Source organism: Lactuca virosa, chromosome 4 (genome assembly GCF_052849685.1).
Source record: "Lactuca virosa cultivar CGN04683 chromosome 4, Lactuca_virosa_CGN04683_v6, whole genome shotgun sequence".
Lineage (NCBI taxonomy): Eukaryota > Viridiplantae > Streptophyta > Magnoliopsida > Asterales > Asteraceae > Lactuca > Lactuca virosa.
The window spans coordinates 430847496-430871065 of NC_136429.1; positions in this window are offsets into that span (position 1 = coordinate 430847496).

Here is a 23570-nt window from a genome sequence, read left to right on the forward strand (position 1 = left end):
ATTACGCGTTGCATTGTTGAGCAGACTCATGTGCTCTTTGGTACGGTCAAGGAGGGAATTCTGGATATTTTGGTTGATCGGTTGAGCTTGTTTCGTTCTGATATGGTGGCCTTGGTGGGAGCACATTCTTTGACCTTCATGGAGTTTCGGGAATGTGGAGCTTCAGACTATCATAGAGCGAAGGACCCGATAGTGAGCAAGAGGTGGTTAGCGGATGTTGCTAACACATTCTGTACCAGCAGTTTCCCCGAAGGGGCAAAGGTTAGACTTGCTTCCTGTCTTCTGAAAGACAATGAACGAGATTGGTGGGAGGAGGTGGGACGCGCAGTTGGTGACCAGTTCATTGATATGATGTCATGCGATGATTTTGTGACCAGGTTCAGGGCTGAGTTCACACCAGTGATTGAAGTGCAACAGTTGGCATGAGAGTTTCAGGATCTCCGCCAGACTACTAAGACAGTGGCTAAGATAAATGCGATGTTTCGGGAGAGGGCAATTTTGGTTCCGCAGTATGTGACGAATGATGAGATGAAGAAGTCAAGGTATCACGAGATGTCGAGGAGCGATATTAGACAGTTTGTGAGTTGATCCAGTTGCAATACACTAGAAGATATGAACGCAAGGGCTAGGGAGTAGAAGAGATTGATCTCGAGATAGAGAGGAAGAGGAAGTCGGATGAGGCTCAGGTATAAGGGGGTTCGGGAAAAAGACCCAAGGTTGTTGATGCGAAGGGGAAGAGCCAGCAGGGCTGGGTCCGCTGTGGAATGTGTGGTAGGATGCATGATGGGGCGTGCATGATGGGTGGTTCTAACTGCTTCAAGTGCGGCCAGACGGGCCATATTAGCAGGGATTGCACTGTTACCACTACCACCACCTCGGTATCTGATTTGATTTGCTTTCATTACAATCAGAGGGGCCAAAAGAAGGCCCATTGTCCAAGTATGGCTTCAGCAAGACCGATGTCAGCACCCGCTCCTGCAACTCTTCGTATCACTGATGGTTGCCAGGGCAAGGCGGATACACCAGTGGTGAGGAGTAGGGTTTTCCAGTTGACGGCCGAGGAGGCTCGCGCGACACCATATGTGGTGATGGGTATGTATCTTTTCCTTATCTATTTATTTATATTGATTGCTTGCTTATGTTTATGTGTTATATTTTAGGATCGTTCCTCGTGAATGGTATTGTTGCTTTGGTATTGTTTGATTTTGGGGCTACCCGATCCTTTGTATCGCTTGCGCTTAGCAAGAGGTTTGCTGGAGCACTGGGGGAGATAGATTTTCAATTAGATGTCGAGATCGTAGATGATAGATCTATTCGGGTTGCAAGGATTCATCGGGGTTATACTCTTCAGTTGTTCAATGAGAAGTATTCGATAGATTTGGTTCCTATTCCTTTGCGTGGGAATAAGGTTATTGTGGGTATGGAGTGGCGGAGCCCTAATGGGACGGTGATCGATTGTGAGCAGAAGTTAGTCCGGATTTGAACCCCAAGTGGGCGAGTGTTAGTGGTTAAGGGAGAGAGAGCTCAGAGTGGGTCGTTATTGTGTTCAGCAGCGAGGGCCATATGTTATTTTCAGCATGGTTGTTCAGGATTTGTCACATATGTTATGGATACCCTGGATAAGGGTAAGGCGACCGTCGATAATGTGCTGATTGTATGGGATTATCCCGACGTGTTTCCAGAGGATTTTCCTAGGGTGCCTCCGAAGAGGCAAGTTGAGTTCAGGATTGATCTGGTTCTAGGTGCGGCTCCGATAGCCAAAGCACCGTATCGGTTGGCTCCTCTCGAGATGCAGGAGTTGTATACAATACTGCAGGAGCTGTTAGACAAGAGATTCATTCGACCTAGCAGTTCATCATGGGGAGCACCGATCTTGTTTTGTCAAGAAGAAGGGTGGGTATCATCGTATGTACATTGACTACCGGGAGATGAATAAGGTAATAGTGAAGAACTGTTATCCACTCCCAAGGATTGATGATCTTTTTGTCCAGCTTCAGGGTGCATCATGTTTTTCCAAGATTGATTTGCGATCGGGTTATCATCAGACGAGGGTTAGATAGGAGGATGTGCAAAAGACAACTTTATGGACTCATTATGGTAATTACGAGTTCGTGGTGATGCCTTTTTGGCTCAGCAATGCTCCAGTCGTGTTCATGGATCTCATGAACCGCGTGTGTAGGCCGATGTTGGAGCGGTATATGATTGTATTTATTGATGATATCTTGGTCTATTCCAAGACTTAGGAGCAGCATGAGGAGAACATGAGGGAAGTGCTGGAGACTTTGAGGAGGGAGAGACTTTTTGCAAAGTTCTCCAAGTGTGAGTTCTGGTTGCGTGATGTGCAGTTTCTGGGGCACCTTGTCAATCGGAATGATATTCTAGTCGATCTGGCCAAGGTCGAGATCGTGATGCAGTGGGACATTCCAAGGTTTCCATCTGAGATTCAGAGTTTCCTTGGTCTAGCTGGTTATTATCAGAGATTTATCCAGGATTTCTCCAAGATAGTTATTCCTTTGACTCGGTTGAAAAAGAAGACGATTAAATTTCGTTGGGGGCCTGAGCAGTAGGCAACTTTTGAGACCGAGACAGCGGTTGTGCGAGGCACCGATTTTGACCTTGTCGGAGGGTGTTGAGGATTTTGTGGTTTATTGTGATGTGTCGATCACGAGATTGGGAACAGTATTGACGCAGGGGGGTCGCGTGACCGCTTACACTTCGAGGCAACTGAAGCCTCATGAGGCTAATTATCCGATGCATGAATTGGAGTAGGGGTCTGTGGTTTTCGCCCTTAAGATTTGGCGGCATTACCTCTATGGGGTTTGTTGTACCATTTACACGGATCACAAGAGCTTGAGGTATCTGATGGATCATCCGAATCTGAATATGATGCAACGTCGGTGGTTGGATGTGGTGAAGGGTTATGATTGTGAGATCCTTTATCACCCAGTGAAGGTCAATGTGGTGGCCGATGCTCTCAGATGCAATTCAGTCGCGGCTCCACTCACAGACATATGTTTGAGGATTACCGTGATTACACCGCTTTTGGAACAGATTTGTGAGGCTCAGGTCGAGGCTATGAATGAAGAGTATCAGAAGAGTGAGTGTATCGTGGGTCAAGTGGCTTCCTTCGATTATGATAGTCATACGTTGTTGACTATGAATCAGTAGGTTTGGGTTTCGTATTATGGCGGTGTGCGTCAGGTTCTGATAGAGGAGGTGCACAATTCTAGGTTCTCCATTCATCTCGGGGCGATGAAGATGTTTAGGGATCTTCGTCCTGATTATTGGTGGCCCTGCATGAAGCGAGATTTGGCTTGGTATGTGGAGCAGTGCTTGATTTGCAGGAAAGTCATGGCGGAGCATCAGCGACCTCACGGCAAGATGCAGCCGTTGGAGATTCGCGTATGGAAATGGGAGGATATTACCATGGATTTCATCATAAAGTTACCTCAGACTGCGTGTGAAGTGGATTAGATTTGGGTCATCGTGGATCGTTTGACCAAGAGCACGCATTTTATTTTGATTCGGGAGAGTATTTATGCAGAGAAATTGGTTGAGATTTATATCAGGGAGGTTGTGGCACATCATGGGGTTCTAGTTTTGGTGATTTCTAACATAGATGTCCGGTTTACTTCCAGGTTTTGGAAGAGATTCCATGATGATTTGGGTACTCGTCTCCATTTCATCACATCATTCCATCCGCAAACCAATGGTCAGAGCGAGTGGACTATTCAGACCTAGAGGATATCTTGCGGGCGTGTGTTTTGGACTTTGGAGGGAGTTGGGATACGTATCTTCCCTTTCCAGAATTTTTGTATGATAACAGTTATCACGCCAGCATTGACCGACCTCCTTTCGAGATGCTCTACGGGACGAAATACAGGACTCTGATTTGTTAGGGTGAGGTCGGTCAGCGGGTATGGGGAGTACCGAAGTGGTACTCAAGACCACTGAGCTGATTCAACAGGTTCAGAGTAGGCTTCAGACAACTCAGGGTCGGCAGAATAATTATGCCGACAGGAGCAGATCAGATTTAGAGTTCCAGGTGGGGGATATGGTTCTCCTGAAGGTGTCATCTTGGAAAGATGTCATCCGATTCAGGAAGAGGGGTAAGTTGGGCCCCAGGTATATTAGTCCTTTTAGGTTTTTGGCTCGAGTGGGCCGGGTTGCTTATCGCTAGGATCTTCCAGATTAGCTTAGTCAGATTCATAGCACGTTCCATGTCTCTCAGCTGCGGAAGTGCTTAGTGGATGATTCCGTAGTGGTACCGTCGGAGGATATTCAGGTGGATGACTGCCTGAATTATATTGAGAGACCAGTGGCGATTCTTGATCGAAAGACGAAAATCTTGAGGAATAAGGTTGTGGATTTGGTGAATGTGCAATGGCAGAACCGCAAAGGTTCGGAGTGGACTTTGAAACCGGAAGATGAGATAAGGGAGCACTATCCGGAGTTGTTCGGTGCAACGGACTTCGAGGATGAAGTCTGATTCAAGAGGGGGGGAATTGTAACACTTGGATTTTTGTAAGTTTCTTATTCCACCCTTGTTATTTAAATGTTTTCAATTTGGTCTCTAAGTTAGTACGGTGGGCGTACTAGCTCGGGTGGATCGCGCCTTTGGTTCATGTATGTTGGGCGTACAAAGGGTACGCACGTCGTACGTGTGATTAAGTGAAACCCTAATTTTAGGGTGTTGCACCCTATTTAAACCTTGTGATAGCCTCGTTAGGTAATTTTTACACAAGCTCCATCCCCTCTTGTCCATAGAATCGAACCTTAAGTGAAATCTTGAGAGTTTGAGCCTTGAAGTGTGATTTTTGGTGCTTTGTGAAGCAGAAGAAGAAGTGAACCATTTGGAGTGGTGCTTGGAGCTTGAAGATATGAGATTTGCACTTTATTTTCTTCCTTTGTGAGGTAAAAAGCTTCTATCTTGCTAATCCATGATGTTAGATCTAGTTTGGTGCCATTTTGTGCTTCTTGAGTCCATGGTTTGATTATTGAGCCTCTTGCTTCACTCCAGAAGTGATTGATGGCAAATCTAGGACCCTTTTGGTCCCTTTGTCCATAAAAATGCAAGCTTGGAGGTGTTTATGGACTCATGCATGTGTTAAGTCATATATTAAGCTCTTTTGAGCTCTAAGAGCCTCATTAATCCATGCATGCACGTAAAGTTGGCAACTTTACATGACAAAACACCTTAGGGAAGTTACATCTAAGTTTTGGGTCGAAGTCTTAACCGAATAAGTGTTGAATGAAGGAAGTTAGTCAAGCTGGGAGTACGTTGGGCGTACAAGCTGGTACGCCGCGTGTACAAGCCCTAAAGCGAGTACGCCCTGCGTACTCAGCTGATGGGCTTATGGTGTTGAGCCATGTGTTGGAATCTAGATGATTGGGGCCTTTTTGGGCCATTAGAATATTATTTTGGGCTAAGGAAATTTTATTGGACCTTTGGTAGAAGGCCCATGAAGGAGTTTGGGCCCAATTTGGGAAATTGGGCCATATTTGGGCCTTGGATGATTATTTTGGAATTTTGTCTTTGTGGACATTCGGATTGGGCTTTGGCCTTGAGCCAAGTTAGGGAAAGGGTCTTTTGCCCTAGTTTGGGCTCTGAGTGTGAGTCGGGATCCAATTATTACTTGGATGTCATTTTGTGATAGCGCAGGAATTTTAGCGGGCCAGCATCCAAAGATTTTCTGCGAGATTCAGCCGTGCGAGGTGAGTTTTCTCACTAGGTTTAGCGGTTCTAAGGCACCAATGCCGGCCCATGATCTGTTATGCTAGAATACTATATGTCTGTGTAACTCTCGTATGTGTATGTGCTTGTATGTGAGCGGGGCCTGTTATACTCATTGGGAGGGGCCCGTTATATTCATTGGGTTGGGCCCGTTTATGCGAGTTTGGGCGGGGCCCGTTATACTCAGTGGGCGGGGGTCGATATGCGAGTGTGGGAAGGGCCCATTATGTGTTTATTTATGTATGGTATGTCGTATTTTGGGGAACTCACTATGCTTTGTGCTTATTTTTTTTCAATTTGTGTTTCAGATACTCCATGATTGAAAGGGAAGAGCTCGGGATGATTGCAGAGCATACACCACCTTTTTTGTATTTCGATATTTACTCTGATATGTTTTGTTGTAGTGACATACTTTGATATTTTGGGGTTGTATGACAATGTTTGGATTAATGTTTTTATTAAATCAAAATGAAATTTTTGGGTCTTATTTTTGGGACGTTACAGTTCACTTTCTTTTTTCTCATTAAAACAGTAGGCACATATAGATAAGAGGGAATGGTCTTTTGATTTGTTCAATCAAAAGAACATACCTCTTGAAAGCATGCTTGGACCATATGATAGAGTATGGAGGACTAGGAACACGGTAGGTGTTAAAATGCTAAGACATTGTGGATAATACTTAAGCTTTAAGACCATGCACGAGGCTTTCATTCTTGGTTACTTTTTTGGCATGAAAACCGTATCCCTCCTTCACTCTCTTACTCTCTCTAGTTTTTGGTTTAAAACTTGAAGAATACTTGCATTTTTACTCTCTTGAAGTTCATACTTTGGTTATAAACTTTAAGCTTAAGAGTCTAAGAGTTTAAGGACTATCATCTACATCAAGTTGAACTATTGTTGGTGTCCACAAAGGAAAAAGTTCTACTCACATTATTCTTCAACTTCCAAGCCTCTCCTTGTGGATTCAAATGCTACAAATGTTGTCATCTTCTTCCTTCTTCTTTGGTTGGTGTTTTTCTTTCCATGTTTTGCAAGAAGATCATTAGTGGGTTTAAACTAGTTTAATGTTATTCAAATTTTAAAGTCTTCCGTTTGCTAAAATATTGAGTTTTCTAAACTATTTTTGAATAAAAAGTCAACAATAATGAACACGTAAGATACCACACAATCGTTTTTAACTGAGGTAATTAGAAGCAACCGGGTAAAACAAGTGATAGTCGGTAATAATGGTATAATGTGAACACGTAAAACAAGTTAGTTGGTGTAAGTCCTAAATTTGCTTGACGTATCAATCAGATCCAATTGATGGTGCGGAATCTCAATAAATTGGATGATGCAAGATCAAAATAGAGAAGAATGAGAAGAAGAATAAGATGAATTTAATGTATTGATGATATGAATGAAGATCCTTACAAGAGATTCACACACTTAAGCTCCTCTCTCTCACTTGGCCGTACGGACTCACACTCTCTACCATCCAACACCTATATATATATATATATATATATATATATATATATATATATATATATATATATATATATATATATATATATATATATATATATATATATAAGACACATGGGCCGTGAACCGTTAACCAGTTCACGCCCGTAAACACCCATCGGGCCGTGAATACATTTAACCGCACACACCACATGGACCGAAAACTCAATTACCTAGAAAAAGCAAAGTATTAACCATATTTTAGACCCAACAATCCCCCCTTGGTTTATAGCTTTCTTTTCTTTTGACCCAACAAACTCCCGCTAAAAATGTAGCTAGCTTTTCTTGTCAATCTTCATTGGGAGCTTGGCTTCAGCGTTTATCTTCGATTTCTTCACAGCTTCAATATGAACTTGATGAATCTTCAATAAATGACTTCAGCTTGAATAGTTGAGCTTTTCTTCTATATTTGACTCTGAACGCACATTGGGTGTGGAGGCTTCATGTAAAGATTTTAATGGCGCTTTCAGCTTGAGAATCTTCAGAGAGAACAACAGAGAGAGCTAATCTTTTGGATCACTTCAGCAGGTTCATGAATAGCAACAAATTGATTGAGGAGGCTTCAATACAATCTGTCACATAATCTTCAAGTCAGATTCACCTTGCTTCTGGGGTTAAAAGATTGAATGTTGAAAGAATAGTCTTCATTTCTTGTTCCTTCGAATGAGAATTCTTCGATGATCACGGACGAAGCCTTGGCTCAGAAATCTCGATACAGTCTCCATGAATCTCATCTACATCTGAATTCACTTTTCAAGACAAAACAAAACTAAAAGAAAACTTAGCACACAATATTTTTGGATTTTTTTTTTTAATTTTCTGAAAAAAAAAACATAAACAAAAATATTTTTGGATTTTTTTTATCTTTCTGAACAAGAAATAATACAGAAATAACACTATTTTTGGATTTTTAATTTTCTGATTTTTGTTTGATTTTTGAATTTTTTTAATTCTCCCCCTAAATTTGTGCATAGAGGAAAATTATGAACAAATTTAACAAAAACAAAAATAATTGGGATCAAAGTTGTGAGACAGTCTTAACTTTGTTTATCAGTACCTTCACCTTCATGAATAGATCTGGTCAATTGTCGGTATTGTGTTCCACTTAAACACGAAGAATATTGACAAACTTTTCTAAATAAACCATTTAGCTGACGACGACCACGGGTATTGTCATCCACTTAAATTAATCAGTGAGATCTACAGACAACCTCTAAATGGTTCAATTTTAGTTTCACTAGAACGTGTTCCCCACTTCCCGATATACCCTGATTATCAAGAACTTCCAAAGAACTCCTTACTTTAGGTGAATAGACAATTATTAAGGAGGAAGTCAGATTTAGAAATAGGTGCATATGTTGTGTCCCATGTCGGATCTCTTTCAATCACGCAGAGGGGACAACATATGACTAACAAAGATAGAGGGATTGAGAGGTAGAATGTTGCATATGATGTGTCCTAGGTCGGATCTTCCGATCACGCATAGGGAACAACATATGGCTAAACGATAGAAAGAATTTCATAGATAAGGAGGTGCATAGAATTAGAGTTGCATATGTTGCAATCCAGGTCGGATCTCTTCCAATCACGCAGAGGAAGCAACATATGACTGACAGATAGAAAGCAAGAAAATAATTTCCTACATACCTACTTTATCACAACCCCCCAGTTGCCCTATCAGAACCAGAATTAAGGACATAAGTCTGTACATCAAGGAAAAGTTGAACCATTGTTCTAGATGTGTATTAATTTAGTGTATCCCGTGGGTTCCCATGTTTATCTCACTGCTCAATCTACCCGAGCGTCGTATGGTCAGTCCAAACAATCCTATCTAAATCCACACTGTCAAATCCTTTGTGCCTACCAGCACATTCAACAGAGAGTCTAGACAATTCAGATTCAGTCCCATACACATGTTTAGACTACCCGTTATCACTCTCTTCGTATCACTTCCCAAGCAACACCTACTAAATAAAAACTATAAGAAAGAAAAAAAAATTATCTTCAAAATGAATCAGTTTAAGATAAACTCATGAGTATCGAGAAGAAAACTCAAACCGTAAGTCACCGATTGAATTTGCATCCAGAAGGTCTGAGAACAGCATGCATAATCTCAGAACATATCCAAAAATTCTTCACATCGTTAAGCACAAAACCCCATGTGTGATCCTCTCCTTTCTTCCTTTTCTACAAAGGACACATACTCTCAAACAAATTTCTGAGTGTTGTACAGTTGAGAGATGCCTCCTATCATGTGCCTAGAACAGCCACTATCAACGAACCGAAGTCTGATGATATGCCTCCATAGCTGCTCCAGCACAGAGCAGGATCAGTTGGTGTTTGGAACCCAGTCCATTTTTGAAACTGGGTCCACCTTTTTCATCCTTACAAGGTACTCTCTCCCATGACATGTCTTATTTATCACAAACAGAAGATGAAGAAATATTAGAGTCATTAGAAGATTTGGGAGATTGAACCTTTGGTACCCATCTGTAGTTGGGTTTAACCCATTTCTTGTTCGATCCGATGGGTGCCTTATCGCTTGCTTTTGAACTTGAAGCCGATCTCCGAGATGACTTTGACCTAACCGGTCTTGGTTTCACTGGAGCATCTCTTAAGCATGGCTTCTTGGCCGACTTTCCCTTCTTGTCCTTAGGATTTTGATTTTTCGCCTTCTGCGCGTTCCAATTACCACTACGCGATTGTGACCTTGAAGGCTTCTTTTGGGGTATCTCCCTCTTGGCGCATTCTGCCATCCTTGTGCGTGATAGGGAATGTATGCACGATTAGGACAATTTCTGGCAATGTGTCCAGGTGTTCCACAGTGAAAACATGTCTTTTTCTTCACTAGGAAGTTGTTGCTTCCTACCCCTGGTGCTGTGATGTGACAACCTGAAATTTCTATCTTGTACAACCGTCCAATTCAATCAAAGTCAGACCTGTTTTTGTCTATCTTTTAGCCTTGTTAAAGGTCTGTGTGGGTGTTCTAAGCCTAGTACCTTAAAGGGTAAAGTGTTCGGAAGTATCGTATAGAGTTCAATGTGTAGCATACAAGCCGGAAACTCCACCATAAGGAGTTTACGGCCGTAAACTAGAGTTTACGGCCGTAAACACCTCCTTGTCCGTGAACTCTTCCCTTCATATGATTTATTCCTTCATTTTTCACCTTTTTCACACACTTCCATCTCAAGAACTCGATTTCTCTCAAGTATCATCAAGAACTTTCATCTTGATCTTCAATCTTGTAAGTAATATTTCCACTTTCAAGTTGATATTCTTCTATATCTAGTGAAGATTCATGTTTTCATCCATGGAATCATTCTTTTTGGTTAGATCTTCAAGTATTCACACTTTCACCAAGAACACTCACTAGTTCTTGGACCGTGAACCCCCTCCCAAGCTTCAAAAACGTGAGTATATCTTCTATCTCCTAATTAGGCTTGTTAAACTATTGATTCTAGCCTTAGATCATCATAAAATACATGAACATCAAGAGTTTACGGTCGTAAACTCTTGCATGGCCGTAAACTCTTGTGTTGATGGATGTTTTGGCCCTTAAACTTCCTTATATTCGAGCCTATAATCGAAAGCACTTGTTGAATGCTAGATAGGACCCTAAACACCTCGTTTGCAAGTCCTCCCATGAGTGTACGGCCGTAAACCCCTTGACCGTACACTCTAGGGCCGTATACTCCCTTAATTCGTAAACACAATGGCCGTAAACTCCATTGTGTGGCCGTAAACCCCTTAGAAGCAATCCTTTGTGATTGTGACACTTCCATATAAGTGTTTCCTAGTTCCTAAGGTGAATCTCTATCATTATTAGTTGCTTATACACTAACTATATCCATATATGTATCATTATATGCTTATTAGGATCTGTTTGTGCTCGAGGCTTCACTTGACACTTAGCATCCTAAATCAATCTTTCATTCATATCACTCACTACAGGTGAGTTCATACCCCTTAACTTATCTTTTAAATGATTTTAAATGCTTTTATGGGGGGAATACAAGTAGAAACATTATAGTTATTATATCAATCACATGTGATTATAACTATCAAACAAATGGATTTCTTATACTTCAAACTGTGTTTTCAAACAAATTGCTTCAAATCATTTCACAATCTCTTTTATATACAAAACTCTTTATCAAACTCTTTTAAACTTATATTTTTTCAAATCATGTCTATATAGATATAGGTATATAAGTAGGATTGAAAGGACTTAGGACTGATAACTCGCCTTATTTCCTGTTCCTTGTTTGGTTGTGGACTTAGGGTATCGGTTGTTTGTCCGAAGGTCGTTTGAATCTTAGTTATATATTATGTGTATGTATATAGATATAAAAGTTCTTCATTCAGTTCAATACCTTTGGGTAGCAAAGGTGTACAAACATGTTCATTCATACAAACAACATTACTAGTAAACTATAATAGGTATAGTTTAGGAAGTCACTACTTACTATTTCTAGAACAATGAAACATACAAGAGTCAGTTCATACATGAGTCAGTACAAACATACTATAACGAGAGATAATACTCACTATAAAGAGAAACAGATAGAACATACTATAACAAGAGACAATACTCACTATAAAGAGAAACAGTACCAACATACTATAACGAGAGACAATACTCACTATAAAGAGAAACAGATAGAACATACTATACACTAGACAGAGAAAACATACACTACACTAGAACATACTATAAAAATACAAGAATACTATAACATTAATGTGAGATACTACTTCATGGCGCGGCAAAATACTGTTGTGTCACGTTTTGTACCCAGAGTCTCCTGGAAGGAGAGCGTGAATTTGTGTATAGATCTATATGGGACTGACCATCCTACACCTTGCTGCTAGCTACAGTGGGACCTGCAGGTCTACGGGTGACGAATGTCATATCATTTCAACGTCTCAAACGTCGTGTTATACTAGTCGATCAAGTATGGTTACAATCTTATCACATTTTACCTTAATTAAACAAACAAGTTTAAGGTAGTTATGTCACCACTAGGAATTCTAATGCTTTGTAAACATTAAACAAGGATAACATTGTAACTAAAACTTGAAAGCAACGTATGATGCTTATTCAATGACAACCAAATTCCATCAAGCACTCTATTCAAAACACTCAAATAGTCAACAAAAGGTTGGAAACCCTAGAAATCCCGGTTTAAGTCCATTATGAACTAGGATTTCTTTATTGGGCCTAATGGGCCAATAAACCTCCAATGTGACTATTTTGGGCTTAAAACTCTTAAATGGGCTCTAATTGGACCCACTCTCATAAGACTTAACCTTTTTGGGCCTTATAAGTCTAAAATGGACTAGTTTACCTTTAATGGGCCTTATTGGGCCATATCAAATCCAATAAACCCTAAAAAGCCACAAATCCATTCTTGCATGCATGTTTGGGCCATAACCCACTCTAAAGGCCCAAATGGGCCAAAAACTATTAATTTGGGCTCCATATTTTGGACTCTAACACCAAGGCCCAAATCTTTTCTCTCCTCTCTCTCTCTCTCTCGGCCCAAGTAAAACAAAAAAAAAAGGAAAAGAATGGATAAGGGAGGGTTGACTTTCCATGGTGCCACCTCATAATTACCCATGGCATATCCATGCACCAAATCCCATACTTCCATGCACCATCACCTCAAGACTCTCCCCTCTCTCTTCTCTTCTTGTTTCGGCCGAGGATCACCAAACACACACACACACACATCTTCAAACTTTCATCCTAAACACTCTCAAGCACATCCTATTCCCCATCCAAATTTTCGAGATTTTGGAGCATTTCAAGGAGGTTCTTCCACAAGAATCACCATCTTAGGTAAGTTAAATGCTTGGATCTATAATCTAGTATCTTTATTTCATCAAGAATCTTTCTGAACTCACACAAACTCATGATCATCATCTTAGAGAACTCTAAGTTCGAGATCCACCCAAGAAGGCTTACTAGGACCAAAACTCTTCCATTTCCTTCTACAAACCTAAACCCACAAACCTAAGGTGAGTTCATACCCCTCTATTTTTGGTTTTCATATGTTTTATGGGGGAGAATGCAAGTAAAATGTGAAGATCTATGTGTATTTGTATGCTATATGTGATTTCTTGTGTTTTTGTGGTATATATGTGCTAAAAATGAAAGATAATTCGAGATCTATAGTTCAAGAAGGAAAAACATGTGATCTAGTTCATATTTCACTTTAACATGTCAATATAAACTAACATACAAGTTTTAAAATACCACACTACAACATAAAACTCATTTTTGGACTCTTTTTGTCAAATAAGTAAAAGTTTGGGGAAAAATTGTCATTTACGGTTTTTACAAGGTTCAAAAAGGCCAAAACAGTTAAAATAGAAGTTTCTATGAACATTATGTTTTTCAAAGGACTAAAAACGAAATTTATGGCTTATTGGGCTAAATTTTTGGGCTTTTCGGCCCATAGGCCCAAAGTTGCGAAAACTTTGAATTTAAGGCGTTGAAATGGTAAATTTCTCAAAATAGTGAGTAGAAAAGTAAATAAACTTATTTCAGGGGTTAAAATGGCCTTATTTGTCAAAAAGGATTGAAAATGCAAAGATTTTGGGTTTTGGGTAAAAAGTGTAAAAATTGCGAAAAAGTTGGACTAAAATGCAAATCTTTTAACTAAAGGGTGGAAACTTTCCAAAGATTTACTTTTGGGCATAAAACATTATTTAAATAAGTCTTTGGGTCAAAGATGTCAAGAAAAATAGTCCAAGGACCTAATACGTCATTCTTTTTATAAAAAGGGCTAAAATTGCCAACTTTACCAAAATAAAGGGGCTGAATAGGTCAAACTAATGTTTTTGGTCAATTATGTTAATAATAATATTAATTGGGTCAAAATATACAAAACTTTATAACTTATGGGTTTAAAATAGAAAAATAACTATTTTGTAAATCTAAAAATCGTTATAAAACAATTTCGTGATTTATACGTCATATCGATTAAACAACTCGCAACATTAATACTATACAAAACAAGTAAACCTTCAAGTGGTTGGGCTTGAGAGATTCTAATCATGCTTAATGGGCCTTCGTGACTCATTAAGATGGCTTTTGGGCCCAACATAAATAATACATGTTATTGGGCCTCCTGTGACCCAATTTCATGCTTAATGGACCCTCAATGGTTTTTACATGCTATTGGGCCTCAGTGGCCCATTAGCATTACTAGTAAGGTCCAAATAAATTGTATGCGAAATGGGCCAACGCGCTTTTCGTATACTCGACAGCCTTAAATAACATACGAAATTAGTAGGGCCTAGTAGTCCTCTTCTCCTCGTCTGTTAGGCTTACCTTCTCTTCAAGTAAAATAAAATGAATCATTAATCAAGGTTAATCAAGTTCATGTGGATTGAGTGAGTAATAGCGGGTGACACCTATAAGTGTCGGTCGTAGTCTGTAGTTGTAATCAGAGTCTCCTGGAGGGAGAGCGAGAGTTTGTGTATAGAACTATACGGGGGTGACTCCCCCACACCTAAGTTGTTCGCTACAGTTAGACTCGGCCAGTCTAGGGTGACAAAGTCTTAAGATCAAACTTCGGTGTTCATTTAGAATACCAAGACAGACGAACTAGTCATTATCATGCATGGTTATAACGACTCACGTAGAAATCCGACATCATTAATCAGGGGAAATCATTAATCAATGGAAGTCATTAATCAAGGGAAATCATTAATCAAGGGAAATCATATTCATTCGATGTAACGATTCAATGAAGCAAAAACAATTATAACTTTTTATTCGGAAGACATCGGTTCTTCCGGGGAAACCAGTTTCATTCACTTGTATCTTCAAAAACTATATTGCAAAACTTTTTATTTATTCATGTCTTGAAATCATTCACGCATATACTTGTCAGATCATCACAACATTTTCAAGAAAAGTTTTAATACAGAAAATATCGGATTTTCTGGGTTTTACCAATGACATAAACTACTTTACATCAAGCACTTTTATGAACTCACCAACATTATATATGTTGACCGTTTTCAAAATAACTTGTATTCTCAGGTAACAGATAAGCTGAAGAAAAATTGCCAAGTGTGTTAGGATGTTATGTTTTGTGATTCTCAACCAATTTATACTACGGATTTTGTAATGTAAACAATGTACTGGATGTGAACAATGACGGTTGTAATGTATTAATGTATGGGGATGTTTATGTTATGTTTCATGTATATTCATTGTGATGATATTTCAATTTAAGTCACGCCAGCCCCCAGACGTTTCCGCCGTCTGGTTCGGGGGTGTGACATGTTGGTATCAGAGCTCTGTTTATAGTGAACTAGCATATCTAACCACACATTGATATGCAACTATAAACCCATAGAGGGACTAAATAACTCTGAACAAAAAAAATAAAATATACCAATAAACACTCTTATTTGTGCGACTTAGAAAAATAAACATAATAACAAATCGAATAAAACGATTGGGAGAACCTGACATCCCGGTTAAACCAGGACTATTCACAGTTGTATTAGGGATGAATGTAGCCTGATCAACTACATTTCTTCGTAATACAACTATTACAGGCCCTGGAACGATCATGATGGTCAGTAAACCCAAGGCATACCCCATTGTTAATCAAGAAGAATGCGTTAACCCAATCTTATAACAACTAAGAATATTTTAGGATTAATAATAGCTTAATTATATACCTCGTTACGTGTTCCCCCTCACAGCCACCATGGAAGAAGAGCATCAGGGCATTCAGTTTAACCGAGTCTTGGTGAACCAAGGAATGATTGAAGATGACCCCGAGAAAGGACAAGGGGCAGCACACAACGTTGGATTCGAAGTGAAACAAGAAGAATATGTGGTAACTGATTACGGATATGTCGAATCTGATCAGGAGTTAGATGAAAAGAAGGACGTAAAGGAGGCACGTAGTGAACACCATTTATCGAGAGCCCCATCAGATTCCCGTACGGTTCAAAAGGGTGATACAGACTATCTACGCACTCTCGAGGAGGCAATTATCAGCCTCAAGCTTCAACTTTTTATGGCCGAAGCGAGGGCGGTGCGAGCCGAGCAAAGGGTAGAAGTAATCACCCAAGAGGCGGATGAATTGGCTGAACTTCTGATACGTCATCTCGACGATTGAGTGTCATCGTCATCCCTACTGATAGGACTTGCTCTACTATTTGTTATATAGGTCTCACCGTATGAGGAACCAGCCGTATCTCTCGTCGGTATTATGCTAAATGATCCATATTATGTACTACCGACTCCATGTTTAAGTGATTACACTACTCATAGAGTCATTATGCGGTCGAACTTTGTACCTCTATGTATGCTCTTACGAGCAAATTTTCATGTATCAAAGTGTGGATATTATTAGTGAGAAATATTATGTGTTTTATGGTGATGTTGTGACCTGCTATGTATTTTATACTATTATTGTTTGGTGTGAATTCATGGGAACGATTGTTGGGTTTTGAGCATTCTAACACTTCCTAAGTGTACATGCAACCCTAATAAACCTTGGATCTATGTTTGTCTAAAATACATGCAAAATTTGTTTACCAAGGTTTATAACTTATCTAGCATGGCATGGGGAACTTTTAAACATAAAAGAACTAGATGAATTACATACCTTTGTTTGTGAATTGATTCCTTAGGAGTTTGAGAGCCAAGCACCAATAATGTGAATGCCTCAAATGGAAATCACAAATCACCACAAACTTGGAAAACTTATGAGAGAGTATATCTATGCTCTAGAAATCGGCCACCTTTCTTCACACACACTAGGGTGTGATTTCATGCATCACAAGCTTGTTTATATAGTGCACATGATTAGGGTAAACCCTAATAACCCATGTCTTTTCCTTTCCAAGGATCCATGGGTTAAGAGCTCCATGGATTATCCATGGACTCCCATATATAAGCTTAGCCCATTACCATAATGAGTGTTAGCCCACACTATATAAATATAATAGCCCATGTTTAATTAGTCACCATTTGATCACTAAATTAATTCATAATTAATTTAAGACGAATACTAATTAAATAATACAACTTCATATTAATATATTATAACTTATAATATATTAATAAGCCGCAAATATACTCTTCTCATAATGTTATCCATATAAATAGTTCGGGTGAAGTGCAACCCAAATGGACCATGCCGGGTCGGGTCAAGTATATACCAAATAAGTTATGGACTTAAACACCTTATCCAACAGTCTTCCACTTGGATAAGTCTAATAACTATATTTGCCTATATGACTTCAAGAACCAACCGGCAATCGTAGCTCTCGAAAACTCTGTTGAACTATGAAGCGCCATTTTAGATAAGTGATCATATAATCCCCTGCTCTCATGATATCAGCCGGACAAATACATGGAACAATGTCTTACTTATTGTCCAGCAGTTTGTTTCCCGATTTCCGATTTGTTTGACAAAGAACTTAATCGAACACTTTAGTTCTGACCTGGCCCGGTACATAGGTCAAAACAAAATCATCGAGGGGCCCAGATATCGCTTCTATTTCTAGAAGGAACAGATAAACTTCGACTCATATGCTTGTTCTACTACTTATTGAATTGTACACAAAGGCACGTTTTATAACATCAAGTTACTGATACGTTTTCATGCAATCAATGTACAACCAACTCATAGGTAACAACTCATATCTCTAGGTTTGAAGACTTATATGATATTACCGTCTCACGATCACTCGAGATAAATTCCATGAAGTGATGCAAGTGAGCGTGGGTTGAATCCAATACTCATAACTTATGAGCACTCATGAGTGTTGTAGCCATGTCCAACATCTTAGACCTCTACAACCAACTCATGACAGTCTTGATTCATATCTACTTCCAACATATGACTGACTGTGGATGGTTTGAATAACTTAATCATTCGGAAAGAATAACCTAGTTATTATGGAATTCAAAACATGCAAAGTGAAACACAAGAATAATTGAATCCAATATGGTCTCAGCCCTTATGAATATATATAAAACACCTTTTATTCATCACCATATTGATTCCACATTATTCTGTTTCGATTTATCAACTTAACACTTGAATTAAAACAATAGTTGTCCCATGCTCCAAGCATGTACACTATGTTTTCTAAACAATAGTCATGCCATACACCAAGTATGCACACTATGTTTGTCTATGATCTTTACTTTGTGAAGTAGATCAATTGAACATGATTCCAATGATGCTCATTTCACAGTCCCAAATCCTTACCGTAAATGAAAGAATACCAAATTCTTGTCATTTACTGTAATCTGTTAGATTCCAAACTTATATGCATTGATCCTCTTGCAATGTCTATGCACAAAAGTCACAAAACTTGTCAACAGTCATTATAGAGTATTCCAAAGGAGATTAATTCCATGGAAATGAAGTCTCATATTCAAAGTACATTGCTTTGAACATCCTTCTTGCATAAAAGTTTCTAACTTTCTCATAGATTCTTAATATCCAACTCCCAATATGGAAAATTTCCATATTCCCATTTTGATTATCATATCTGAACAAGAGCTACCTCTTTTCAGAATATATCTATATGGTCCTTCCAAATTTTAACATTATACTTCCAACTCTCCCTTAGCAACCAATCTTTGGTGAACCTTAGATTGTCCTCGACAATTTCTTAATCATTTTAGTCATATCCGGTTCTATTCCTTTTTTCCCTCTTAATGCTCTAAGCATTTTGAAAAATTTAGAACGGATAAATATTATAGCACATGTGACCGATCCTATACCCGAAGCATATGGGACACGATTCATGATATCTCACATAAAGACCTGATACTAGATCAGTCTTTTGCTACAATATTTTTATTTGCCATGTTTTCAAAAATCGACTATGAAGAGGGATGTCGTAATCATAATCGAATTTGAGAACGCAATATATATAGAATTTCCTTATGTTGAACCATTCCAACATAAAACTCATATATATGTCCTTGACTAATGATGATTAAAATCGTAATCTAAAATTTTTAGGATTGAAATGAAGTATAATCTCCTCTCCCTTAATTATAGCAAAACAACCTTTTCCAAGTGAAAATCTTGTTTTCTATAATTAACAATACTCATCATAATTGATTATGCTCCCACTAGCATGATAATAATTTAGCACAACAATTATGCTCCCACTAGCTTTAACATGTACTCAGAAATCTACTTCTAGAAATCAATACTTAATTGACTTTCATCACCAAAGTTCAGACTTCTGATACGAGATGCTTCGACAAAACTTTATCTAAGCTTCTCAGACTCGTACATCTTTCCTTAGATAGCTCACATGTGTGTCTAAACAATTATGAAGAGGGATGCCGTAATCATAATTTTTAGACCTGTTTGCCATTTCTCACAAGTCCATGTTAGTGTGCCGGTTAACCACACAAGCTCCGCTAACGACTTTGAGAATGCAAACAACACAATTGCTATCTACTTAAAATCTACTTAGTGAAAGCGTTTCCTCACCATCATTTTCATGAATCGGAAAGAAACCTTATGACACTTAGATTTTATGATGTATGTGTTCCTATCCATATGAATTTGTCAAAACCTTAATCACAAGACAAGGTTAGTGACAAACTCAAAATCATATGGATTGAACTTGTTCAATCTTGATTTCTTGCCTCTTGGTAGCCCAAGGGCCCACCATTGCTTCCATGTTATTATGTACACAATTGAGAACTCACAGAACTCACATACATAGTCAACTTTATCGGAATAGGCACAGAAACAAGAATTATGTCAACACGATAGGTTACAAACCTCAAGTTGTGTGCTAGCGATAAACTATAGGTTTTATCCTTGATTAGCTCTTGAAACTTTGAAGACCTTTAAGACTCCCACTGTCCTCTTGACATGCAAGTTTCTCTTTGTCAAGAACCATTCCTTGACAACCAAACAAACATTCAAGAGTCCGTGCGGATTCTTATCAAGATAAACACTTCACACAATTGAAGTCAGATGGTCTTTGTTTTATCCAAAACATCACAACTTACCAATCTCAAATGTACAAGAGTAGAAAACATTTTACTCTTACATTTGACAAGTGTTATGAACCTTCTTTAAGATGTGTCACTCAAGTTACAATCTTGGAGTATGACTCTAAGACTTGTTTTTGGAACGAAGTATGATTCATCTTCTTGATTTTAACCATTCCAACAATTCATGAATCTTCTTCTTAGCCATAAAATTCACTAAGATGTCCTTAGAGGATGAATTGTGACATGGTTTCTTAATCATTAAGATGATCATAAAACAAGATACTAAAGTACTCTCCCATCTTTTCAGATTTGAGAAACTTTTATCTTTCTGCCCAATTTGATTCTTCCCATTCGTCCTGCCATACATTGAAACTTTTCCAATATTTCAGAATTGTACTTCAACTTGTAGGTACAACCATATTTACTAAACTTTAGTAAATCATGACGAATAGTCTTATCGATCTTTGTGGTGGACTTTGACCTGCACACACCCAGTGTACCCGATCCTTTAGTCTTTCACCTGTCTCACATATACATGTGGTCAGGAAATTAGTATTAACTTCCAAAAATGAAAATTCTCATTCATCATGCAATACAACATGCATGATTCCAAGTTTCAGTCCAATTGAAACCTTGGGTGATGAGATTCTTTCCTTATTTGATAAATTTAGACACTACCACTAATGAAAGAATCAAATGCACATTTCCATTATTGCTAGAACCATACAAACATCAATTTTTCATAAAAAGCCATTGCAAGGAGATATAATAAAATAAAACAAAATTTTATTTATTTATAAATGCAGAAAACTTTTTCCTTACAATGCAACTTTAAATGAAAACTATGATATTACATATCTTCTAGCAATCTATCATAACTCTTATGTAGCAGCTCAAGAATCCGATCTTCGAACCATCCATATTCGCTATCAGATTCAGCATACTCCTTTTATTAAGTGTCCTTCCCTTTGCTTGATCCTGAAGCAGAGTCAAACCTTTTGTTTCTACTTGCTTTCAGATCTTTTAGGTATTCAGGGCAGCTTCGCTTCCAATGACCCTTCTCATGACAATAAAAACATATAGACTCTTTGGGAATGGTACACGAGATTATCACAGACTTAGCCTTTCCCTTTGCCTTTTGGTCAACAGGGTCGACCAAGGCCGATCCCTTTCCATTGGGAAGAAAAGGCTTTTCTGGACTTCCAATGTTACCAATGTCCATGTCCATGGAAGTTTGAGAAATAGACCTTCCACCCATATTTGCTTGACCATTGCGCCACATCATTTCTGACTCAGCAGCAACAAGCAAATAAGATAGATCTATTAGGGTCATGTCGTGATTTATCACATAGTAGTTCTGAATGAACTCACTATATGACTCTGGAAGTGACTGAAGAACCCAGTCAATAGCCAACTTCCTTGGGACAACGACACCCAACATTCTCAACCTGTCAAAGTGTGACTTCATTCCTAAGACATGAGTGCACACAGGTCTTCCATCTTTATGTTTCATTTCTAGTAGGGCTTGAGTGACCTTGAATTTTTCAAGTCTTCGAGCTTGTGGGTCAGGGAGAATAAATGGAGGAGGTGGAGGTAGAGAAGTATGATTTCCATGAGATTTGGGAAGATCACAGTTGTCTAAACCAGACATCTACAATGGGAGATATTCAAGTTAGTTGATTTTAAGTCCTTAATATAACACCCAATATGAAATATTAAGGCTAGGACCCAACACAATATTTTATAACTTGGAAGAGGGATGCCGTAATCCAAGCTATAAAATATTTGAAGGTAGGTGAATGACGATTCACCAATTTCCACCATGAAAAACGAAATAAATTATTAAGTTTTAATTGGATTTGAAACTCCTAGATCTTTTGAGATTCATTGAACTTTCAATGGCATGTTTCAATCTCGATTGTGCCCTTCAGGTTTTGTGACTGGGATGCCGAGGATCACAAAACAAGGTGTGAATAACTATGCAAACTCACTTGGTACCCTTAATATTATCACCTAATCGATGTGTCGGTTAACCACACACGCTCCACCGATCTATGATAAACATTAAGTCACCCTTCGTGATCCTTACTAGTCCAAGTTAGTGTGTCGGTTAACCACACACGCTCCACCAACGACTTGGTAAGGTACAAAGTGTGAATTTCATGGGTTAGCACCATATTCACATTTTCCTAAAGTAACTAAGATTGGGAATTTACAAAAGGTTTAGTTACTTTATAATATTCATTATACTTTTAATGAGAATTTAAAGTCATTGTCCTACCCGTTCGGCTAACGACCCTCCACCGATCAAGGAAGCGGTGGGTGAGAATGGACCGGCTTCGTGAATGAGGCCTACTAACGGTAAAACGACTTGATCTTATACATATATATAATAATTAACCATTAATGTTATAAATAGTATAAGGGTTGAATTTTAACTTTTAAAACTCTAAGGGTTGGAATTAAAGTATATTAAAGTGTGTGTAACTTTACAAATTCCAAAACTTGAGGGCAAGTTTTGAAATTTTTCAAAACTTTTCATTTCATAACTTATGAGTTAATGGTTCATACAATGAAGACTCTTCATTTTCATGAAACTTATGTGTTTTAAGTGTGCATGAATGAAAGTGACCTTTGGGAATCCATAACTTGAGGACAAATTATGGACTCCATTAAAACACATAAATGATCAAGAATTATCAATAAACAATTTAGCAAATAATTCCTATGATCTAACAATAATTCATAAGAACATGAACATCATATGAAAAATTCCAAGAACATATGAACACATATCATCATGCAATTTTGATATAAGCCATTGTAAATGGATTAGCATAAACATTACACCATCTAAAACAGGTTTTATAACACCAAAACAGTTTAGGGTAATGTTTCTAGTCCATTTCCAGCAGCAAAACTCGAAAATCTGCATTCTGAGGCTTCTACTCGTCGAGTGCACGAACCTACTCGACGAGTAGGATGAATTTACTCATGGACTCGGCGAGTCCCCCCATGGACTCGGCGAGTTCATGCTGCAGAATGCAGAAAACTTGAGTTTTTCAACAAGTTTGCATCAAGTATCAAACAAATAAGCCTAGGTTCTGATACCACTGTTGGGTTTTGAGCATTATAACACTTCCTAAGTGTACATGCAACCCTAATAAACCTTGGATCTATGTTTGTCTAAAATACATGCAAAATTTGTTTTCCAAGGTTTATAACTTATCTAGCATGGCATGGGGAACTTTTAAACATAAAAGAACTAGATGAATTACATACCTTTGTTTGTGAATTGATTCCTTAGGA